The sequence below is a fragment of the Zea mays genome, chromosome 1, assembly GCF_902167145.1.
Source record: "Zea mays cultivar B73 chromosome 1, Zm-B73-REFERENCE-NAM-5.0, whole genome shotgun sequence".
NCBI lineage: Eukaryota > Viridiplantae > Streptophyta > Magnoliopsida > Poales > Poaceae > Zea > Zea mays.
Genome location: NC_050096.1, coordinates 115,797,442 through 115,807,829, shown reverse-complemented (window position 1 = coordinate 115,807,829; position 10,388 = coordinate 115,797,442). Strand labels below are relative to the sequence as shown.

The 10,388-nt window shown below is 45.8% G+C and overlaps 1 pseudogene; it reads right to left on the bottom strand.

Annotated features, from left to right (window-relative positions):
- Positions 1-7,820: 7,820 nt before the first annotated feature.
- LOC103644869 (chromosome alignment-maintaining phosphoprotein 1-like) lies at positions 7,821-10,034 on the bottom strand (annotated as a pseudogene).
- Between the last annotated feature and the right edge of the window lie 354 nt (positions 10,035-10,388).

The window sequence follows — 10,388 nt, the reverse complement described above, 5'->3', positions numbered from 1 at the left end:
TTTGGGCTTCTCCTACTGCGATATCGACTCGAGTCCGAAGATACCTGTTTACACATTATACTCCAGAAACACTGTTAAATCTTGTTTTTGAGGACCTTCGGAAGCCGAAGGCCCCCAACAGAGGCCTACTTGGTCACCCATAACCAACGTAGAGCCCTGCGGATCCAAGAGCCCGCTCCATCCAACCCTGTTCAACCCATCAAAGCTGAAGACCCCCAGATTCTTGAAGGTCACCCGGTCTCTATCAAAGGAGAGAAGAAGGCTTGGGAACTCCCGGAAGGAGCCATAGTCTTGGAAGGAATTCCAGTCTTCCCTCAGGCTATGGATAAGCAAGAGCACCCCGAGTCCTCCCAAGATCCCCCGCTAGAGTTGTTTGAGCCCCTCACCATGAAGAAGATTCCAGCACCATCCCTTGAAGTCAAGGAAGAAGCTGCAAGCACCCCGCCAGCACCGCTGCCCTCTGAGGAGCTACAAGAGCCAACCCCACTTGAAGAAGAGTTCGACCGCGTCTTGCCATCTCAGTCGCCACCAGAAGAAGTCATCAACATCAGCTCCCTCTTGACCCATCCAGGAGATGTCGCAGATTGAAGTTGTGCGCCAGCCTTGCCAGAAGAGAAGCTGCCTAGTCTGAAGTTAGTTATGCCAAGTCCTCTGCATGCATTGGGTAGTGAAGTTTTTCTTCACTTTGGCTAGAGCCCTGCATGTATGAGAGGTAATCGTGTAGACTCGTGTTTTGAAAAACTCTAATTGTGTTGCCCCCTAGGGCATTTCAAAATGAATTTTGCTTGATGTTTTCCTCCCTTTTGAGTGCATATGTGATGCTTTAACGTTAGTGCTCATAAGTTGCATTTAGCATAGTTCTCAATTCAGGAGCCAAGCAATAGTAGTTATGCTTAGCCCCCGAATCTGAGTAGTCCATGCTTTGGAAAAACTCTATTCTTCCCTTATTCAAAACATTTGATTTGTTTGTGCTTATCATTTCTGAGCTTGTGTGTTTTCTTTTCGTTTTTCTTAAAAAAGGTTTTCTCTAAAAACATAGATCACAAATTAGAGCTAGTCCTTACCTTATGCTTCCATTCTCATCTTAACCCATCTGAAGAGAAAAGTGTCTTACCCAAGAAGATACTGGGAAGCTTACCCTTGAAGCTTGGAATAAGCTACAGAGGAACCTATCCAGTCGCTCAGTCAAAAGGACCGACCGTGAGAATCAAAGCACTGCCCCTGAGTCAAAGTAAACAGGAAAAGAGGATAGAAGGAGTTATTACCATACAGAGAGGCAAAGATTCTTGGAACCAGAGACCACAAACATCAGGGTCATCGACACCACCACTCACCCGTGCCCCCCGCATGTGTGCCCGCCTCCATGCGCACTAGCACCGCCGCCCATGCCCCCTTTGCAGCGCACTACCGCCGCCCACCCCCCTTTGCAGCGCACCCACCGCCGCCATCATCGCCGGCACCAGGCCCCCCTTCCCCTCCGTCGCACCTGTTGCCACGTAGCACCTACTCCATCACCACTACTCCGCAACCGAACACCAACGCTCGCCTATAAACCCCCCCCCCACCAGCTCCCTCAACTTCCATCTCGCTCAAAGCAAAGCACACTCCAGATAAACCCCCCTGCCAAATAGCAAGCAACTCCATTTTCCACTCCCTCGCCCCTAAGATCACAATGCTTGGTGATTCTTGGGTTGAAGACTGTTGCACATGGTTCATAGTCTTTGGTTTCCTCCAGTGTATGATAGTAATACTCTTTGATAGAATCCTCGAGTGGGAAGAGCAAAGAGAAAGAAAGAGGCAGTGAAAAGTGAAAAGTGAGAAGAGAAAAGAAGATAGTGAAGAGAAGATGAGAAGAAGGTTCTCCCAAAATCAACCCTGTGTCAGTCATTTCTCCGCGGCCTGTTCAAGCAGCAACAGCAGAAGAAGGTCCCATAACACCCTTGTTATGAGGTACTTCAAGGAGTTCAAATCCCCAAGATTCAAGAAGTTCTACCCTCATTCTTTTTAAGTGGGGTAGTGTTCCAGTAAGGTTCCTGCTATGGAGAAAAAGAAGAAGGCCTATAGCAAGCTTGTGGAGGACCAGATCATCGAAGCTTATAAGTTTCTGGATGAGAACTGGTCACCCAAGTTCCATTGATGAAGCACTAGAAGAGCAATCAAGGAAGGGACCCATGGATAAGTTCGCAAGAAGAAGGTTTGCGTGTTGGCATCGATGCTTCTTCAATAAGCTAGCTGCCAAGCGAAAGCTGAAGCCTGAAGATGATCTTTGAGTAGCCAGAATCAGCGTTTGCAATCAGCAACCGGATGCTCCTGAAAGGCCAGATTTTGTTGAAGTTCCATCTCCTCGAAGAGTCTGCAAAGTGAAGATATGTAGCTGAAGTAAAGCTATACCCATAACCCTTCTAAGCCGAATCTCGAGGACGAGATTCCTTTTAAGTGGGGTAGATTTGTAGCATCCCAAAAATTCAAATCCTAAAATTTTCTCAAACTCGCTCTAAATTCAAAATGAATTTCAAATTTCATTTCAAAATGTTTGTTTGCGAGTTGATATCAACAAATAAAGTATAGTGGTCTATATTCTCTCTAAAATCCTTCTCAAAATATCCTACAAATATTTTCCCAGTGATCCCCTTCAAATTCTTTCCAGAAATACTGCCCAGATATTTCCCTAGTGATCCCCTTCAAGTTCTTTCCAGAAATACTGTCCAAATATTCCACCGATATATCTCCAAGTATCTTCCTCTTGAGAAATACCTTCAGAATCATTTTTCAAGTCCCTATAAATATTTTCTTCATAACTTTCCTCATGCTCATACGTATACGTATGCCTCCAGTGTCATACGGTGAGCTCTACAAGCTAATCTCACTTATACAAGACAAATACATGCTAATCTCCCACTAATCCTCTCATCCTCCCACTAATCCTCTCATCCCTCCCCCTAATCCCCCCACCATGGCTATAAATAGAGGGGCAAGGGCCTCCTCTCATCCCACCCCAAGCCATTTCATGGCAACTCTCTTCCCCCCCCCACACACACCCACTGCATGTTCCACACAAGCACACACTAGCACAAGGATCGTTCGATCGTTCTTCGATCGTTCGTCCCCTGTTCTTAGTTTGTTCGTTCGTTCGTCCGATCGTTCATGGTTCGTTCGTCCGTTCGTCCGATCGTTCGATCGTTCGTCCGTTCGTTCGTCCAAATAATCTTTTTCCTACCGTTATGCTGCCGAAATTCCGATCGTACGTTCGTTCGATCATTCGATCGTTCATCGTTCGTTCATAGTTCCTATTCATCGTTCATCGTTCGTTCATAGTCCCTATTCATCGTTCTTCCAGATAATCTTTGTCCTGCCGTTATGCTGCCGAAATTCCGATTGTTCATTCGTCCGATCACTCGATCGTTCGTCCGTTCGTTCATCCAAATAATCTTTGTCCTGCTGTTATGCTGCCGAAATTCCGATCGTTCGTTCGTTCGATCATTCGATCGTTCATCGTTCGTTCATAGTTCCTATTCATCGTTCATCGTTCGTTCATGATCCCTATTCATCGTTCTTCCAGATAATCTTTGTCCTGCCGTTATGCTGCCGAAATTCCGATCGTTCGTTCGTCCATGATTCGATCGTTCGTCCGTTCGTTCATAGTTCCTATTCATCGTTCATCGTTCGTTCATAGTTCCTATTCACCGTTCATCGTCCGTTCATACGACTATTCACCATCACTATTCACCGTTACTATTCATCATTACTATTCACTGACACTATTTGCCATCATTCCTATTCAGTGTTACTATTCATCATCGTTACTACTCATCGATGGTATCTAGTAACTTTTTCGTCGTCACTATTCATCGTTACTATTCCTCGTTACTATTCATCGATTAGCCGATCACCCCAAATTTCAACTACTCATACATCATGCTGTCCAGTCCACCTAAGACCAGCAAGACCCATATTCCAGTCATACGAACTCTGGTGACTGTGATTTTCCTTCCAGTAGGGAACTTCCCATCTGGTCACCCATCCCAGGTTTCTCCAAGTTGAGCACGCTTAACTTTAAGATTCCTTCGAACCAGGCTTCCAAACTCAGATTCCAATAATCCTCGTTTCTAAATTCTTATCAAACTATTCCCTATCCAACCATGTCATCCCTTAAGCATGGTCCATATTCCAGAAAACTTCCAAAATACTCTTGTCCCATATTCTGCCTATAACTCTCCTGTTCATACCAAGTCGGACGATTCATTCGTCACTATTCTCACCAACAGTGAACTTCACTGTGCTACACCACCTACACTCAGCTATAAATACACCCAGCTACCCTCTCCCTCTCCACACACACTCAACACCCTCAGCCAAGGCAAACACCCCACCCACTCAGTTACTCCGCTCTGCCGGCTACACACATAGTGTCGCTTCGCCTGCAGTCCACCCTCCTGGTAAGCACCTCCGCTCCACCACCAGTAATATCACAACACCACATGACACAGATTCTACTCAAGACTCTACCCATCCATATATCGCTATTCTGACCACTATACTAAATATTTGTTGGTATACTTGCTGGTTTGTATGTTTTCTTGTTCATGTTGCATAGTTATCGGAGCGTTCGTGCCGTCTCGTGGAGGCCAGATCCGCAAGTCTATGCTAGGCGGTGGAGCCAGAAGCCAGTTCTGCGAGCTCCCCTACCCCCTTCGCCGAATAAACACGGAAAGCTCACTGGATCCCTTTGATGCATAAATTACCTATGATTTTTCAACCACAACCCTCAGCCTGTTATTTTATGCATGATATGATTTTGAGACAAGTTATTATGGCCACCCAGTCGCTTGCCGCAATCAATCCCTGATATATATGTTCCAAATGTTCCAAATGATCCCTTATCACCTTGTGAGTGGGATAATCAGGGACTCCCTGGTTTAGGGGAGGGCCTAAGGTGTTGGCTCAGCTGGTTTAGGCATGAGCAGAAGGATTGTCCCCTCATATAAGGACCGGTTTGTCATCTTCACTACCTGTACTCTTTAATAGTACAACCACTCGAGACTGTCTGGGCAGTCACTCAATCTGAACTCGTACGGTCCAACCCGAACGTTATGAAGGCTGGGGAGCATCGGGAGGATAAGAAGGGGGAAAGTTTTGTCCGGTTTGGACATGGTGGTGGCCTGACTCCTTCCGGATAACCGTTAAGGTTAGGACGTGTGGGGAAAGAAAGAGAGTCGGATTCAGGTCTCATTGGCCATGGGATCGCAGAGCCGAACTAGTGGGTAAAGTGTACACCTCTGCGCAGAGTTTGAAAACCTATTCGAATAGTCTATGTCCACAGGAATGGACGAGTCTGGTATGGTATGGCAATTAATGTTTTGTTTTCCAAAAAAAGAGATGCTTTTGAAAAGTGGTTTTTAAAAAGGTTCGGCGGTTGAGCCGTGAGCTATGGTGGACGGGAAGTCCAGTAGCTGTTTTTTGAAAATAAAAACCAGTGGGAACTGTTGAGATACCTGGATGGTTTAGTCCAGGGGATTTTGTTATAATACTGAAAAACTTCCTGCTCCTTTTGGAGAGGATGCGCTTTGCAAAATACAAAATGTTTTTCAAAAACAACCCTGCATAAAATATTGCTGTTTCTGCAAAATATTCTAAGCTCCACATATTCCATGCATTATATCTGATTTCCCCATTCCGCGGGTGAAGGTGGGCTGCTGAGTACGTTTGTACTCACCCTTGCTTATTTGTTGTTTTTCAGAAAAAGGAGATCGGGTAAGAGTTACGACTGTTCCCAACCTTGCCTGTGGCTGTTGGACCGCTGAATTGCTTCACTGCGTATATCGGGCTGCTTCAGCCCCACTCTGATGATATGTCCTGAGTTGTGGACCAACTCTTAAAGTTGTTCGCCACCTTTATAGGTTTGTCTCGTTTAAGCAGATCTGGAATCATCTGATGTATAAATGTGTTTACTAGCCTCCTGGGACTAGTAATTGTATCACATTTGAGTCCCAGAGGATCGGGACGCTTCATGTATATAGTCAAGCGCCACAATTAAGCACTCCCCTAGACCGACGTTTGTTCGATCATGCTCTCACATCTCACTTTACCTGAGCGTCGATCCATTCAAAACTGAATGGCCTCAAAAATAACAATACACATGAATGCATTACCCTTCCCAGGTTGTGGGTTAGTATTCTGAGCTAAGCCACCTAGTAGTCCTTAATTTAGGGCTTAACAGAGGATGTCGCTAGCATTATAGTTTTTCAAATCTGTTTTTCAAAACCAAACAATGTATTTAGTTGAAAATAGATTTTCTAAAACCAAAACTTTGTTTTGAAAATACGTATGTGACCGTATTATACTTAATCTTGCTCCGATACCAACTGTGGCAGAACCTTCCAAGTAATTAGGCCCACATGCACCTACCCTTGTCTCAAAGATCTTAGATGGCTATGCATGTGCACCAGATAACTTAACAGGATCCGTTCGAGTGCCCCAAGGAACCCGGATAAACCACATACAACCAGGATCGCAAGATCAGGTAAACACAAATCACACATCAACATTTTGTAGTGGAATTTCTTTATTACAAAAGGTTACAAGTTACAACAAATTTACATTATTTTTATCGGAGTGGTTACAAAGTGATTCAACGAAATAAACTTTGAAATGTTATAAATTATTTATAAGTTTGAAATATGTGCTAGCTTAAGTGACCTTCCTCAATAAGAAGTATAGAAGAGTTACTTAGACTTATAAGAAGGTCGTGCCCACCGGCGCTTAACACCATCCACAACAACACAATTCTAGTACCTGCAACAACATGGGTTCGAAAACCCTGAGTATGAAGTGTACTTTCGCAAGTCTTACCCGTCTAAGGAAAAAGACTCTCAAGGATATGCTGGCTGATTAGGAATCAAGGTAAGGCTAAGCAATAATCAAGGACTCATTTTGCAGAAACGCCTACTAATAGTGGATCCTTAAGCCACCTTTTAATTATCAAGTTAAGTTCTTACCTGATTCTAAATTTGCCTAATCTAGATCGTTCACTTGTCCTGATCTAGCTTTATTTTAGCAATTCATATTTCACTTATCAACTACGATTCGAACCGATTATACCCAGCTCGGGATCCCTAACCACACGACATATGTAGCACATAACCCTTGCATATGTCAACCGTTCCCACAGATCCTCCACAACGTGAACCGGTCTGCGCTACCCGGGAGCACAGTACTCCTCCGTCCAGCCTCTAGCCAGGAGGGTACACGCTACTCCCACCATCTCCCACACCCAGTGCGCGGTTGTCTTTTCACATATGGAATTGTCGGGTTCAGGCTTACCAGAGCATGTGGCTAGTTGCAAAGTCTCACCTCATTAGGCCTACATCGAATGGTCCTTAAGCGACTCAGACGGAGACACTACACTGAGACTCCCTTCTCGTGCAAGTCACCCGCCTGGTCTCGTCTTTATTATTTAAAACCCAAAGTTTGGTACCTGGCAGAGGTACATCTTTTCAGATGTTGAACCCATCAAGGCCTTTGATGGATTCACCATCATAAGTATTTTCTTTGTAAAAATTCCCAACCAATATGAAGCTTCACTTTTGTTTTAAAACAAAACATTTTGTTTTTCTAGAGCAAGGCTAAGCATCATTAAAATCCTTTTCATAAAAGGGTATCAAGGAAGGGTAATCAATTTTCCAAGGAAGGAAATGCATCAATTGTTTAGCACACAACTCCTATCACCTAATGCATCAAACAAGGTGATAAAGATTTTAAAACACAAGGAAAGGGATAATGCACCGGGGCTTGCCTGGAATAACACTAGGTTAGTGTTTGTTAGACGTCGATCACTTGACGATCATCCTTTGTCTTGGCACTCGTTCAGATTATCCATCTTCAGGTTCCTCCATCAGCATCACTTTTCGAAGTAGGTCGTGCTTTACAACATCTTGGGGTTGACCCGGCTCGTCTTTCACATCACGTGTCAATTAACGTACCTCATGGGATGCACAATGCACATGTATGAATTTATAGAGGAATAGCATTAGACAGATAATCTACACCGAAGATTAACAATACTTAGACGCAACAACCATGGATACCTATAACTTAAAATAACAGATAGTAGCATTTTAAGTGACTTAGAATTACTACTCTAAACTATTATGCACATCATATCAGCTAAACACGATATCAACGCAAATCAATCATACAGAAATCATGATATATATAAGCATCGCTAATGCTTACCGGGTAGACGATAGAAACACGTACACCACCCTTTACATTACTAAATTGACCATTCATCACAAATGACGAACCAATTTATGCACACTTAACTTATACGTTCTCTAAGACATTCTTCAAAAATCCTGCATTTTAGACCTAAGTTGTACCATAATACGCAATTATTTCACACGATTACGTTATCAGAGGTGCTGAGGTATTTTAGCAAACATCTAACACAAACACGACACGACTGTTAAACAGGAGAATTATTACGACTAATAAGTCTAGTTAATCCAATCATCAGATAAACTTACAAAAATTATAAATCAGCTCACCAGCATCAAACGTGACTCAATACTCGTAAGAATGCTGATAAATCCTGACTCGGGCTTGTCGTCGAACATCATACGGGTGTTGTGCAGCTTCGCTTCCTTCTCCACACCTTTCGCTAATTTCTCTCAAACCTGCGACGATCGATGATTATCACGAACACGACGAGAGGGCAAAAACCATCCACCACACCAACCTCTAAAATAGAAATGTGAAGCAGTGTCGAGATCTACCGCCCTCATGGCCCAAATGGTGCTGACCACGAGGAGGCGAAGCACGTCCAGGTGCGTATTGGAAGAGCTACTGAGATCAAAGACGACGACACGCGTCATGGTGAGGCGGGCGTGAGGGTTCCACAGCGAGGATGAACGATGTCGTGGATTCCTGGTTCGACATTTGATCGAACATGGAGAAAGCGAGGCACAACAGGAATGGCAGGATTGACCACGACCACAAGCTCGGCAAGGGGCGCGCTGCTGCACGGCGCAGGTGGAGTCTTCACGACGACAAGAGAAAAGCTGCAGCCATGGCGACGACGGGCTCGACGGCGCTGTAGAGTTGAGGGCGAGCTCGATGGGAAAAAGGACTCAGCTGGGGCTAGCATGGAGGCGAGAACGCCATGGAGTCCAGGGCACGTACAAGCTCTAGCGAACGAAGCAGAGGGGCACGGATCGGTGTGACGGTGGCAATGGACGAGCGCAGGGAGATGGGCGCGCGCCGGCACGGAAGCTCCACAACGAGGTCACGACTACCGGGCGAGCTTGAGGTGCGCGCCGTGGGAGATGGAGCAGAGACGCGCGGTCCGAGCTAGGAGGCCGAGGCGCTGGGAATGGCGGGCGACTAGGGCGAGATCCGAGAGGGGTGCCATGGGGACGAGCTTGACGAGCTGGAAGTCGTGTGCCGGCCAGGAGATCCGCACCAGGAGCCGAGCGCCAGAGGAGCAGAGGTGGGGGCGACCGAGGATGCAACGACAAGAAAACTCCGGCGGCCATGGAGGTGAGCTGCAGCAGGGGGCCACGACGAGGTCGTGGCTTGGCGAGTCCAGGGCTCCAGGCGGGGTCGATGACTTTGAGGATGAAGGCCGGGGCGAGCACGCAGCGGTGGCCAACATCCATGGCGAGCTCCGGAGAGAGAAGCGATGTGGCGGTGGCGCAGATGAGCCAGAGCGGGAGCGGGAGATCCGGATGGCATGGCGCGCGGAATGGCTCGGCGTGGTGGCCATGGCCGTGTAGAGGGGCGCGGCTGCGCGCTAGCAAGGAGAGGGCGCGTGAGAGAGACGAACGCTATGGAGAAGACACCAGAGACCTGCTCGATGGTGCCAAATACCAGAAGGGGGCGACGGCCAAAAAAATCTGAAGGGAAGGAGAGATAATGACGAGATAAGAACTGGGAGGGAAAATCAGCAGAGGAGATAAGGAAAACGAGATCTTTTTTTAGAGAATCAACGCATGGAGCCGTTTAAACGAATGCACACACACGATTGTGAATGTCATGCGCGCGTAGGTAAGAACAGAAAAGAGAGGTGGAGAGGATAAGAAGCTGCTAGAAAATAAGGCCATCGGCCAACAACTTGGGGAAAAAGATTTTTCCTTCTCTAATTTTTTTTACAAAAGACTACACAGATAATTTAGTTTTCAGATTACGTCTGTGCGAGATGTAAACCGGATGAAACAGAAGATACCAGTCAAACTAGTACAGACTGCACTTGATTTAATTTAGAGCAGATAATTTACTGGACGAATAAACCTCAATTATAGATCCTCGGATATGATTTCCCAGCTGACGGGCGAAGACAGAATTATTTTGCACCAAAAACTTTAGTTGCCGAGTTCTGCTTAATTTGTCCG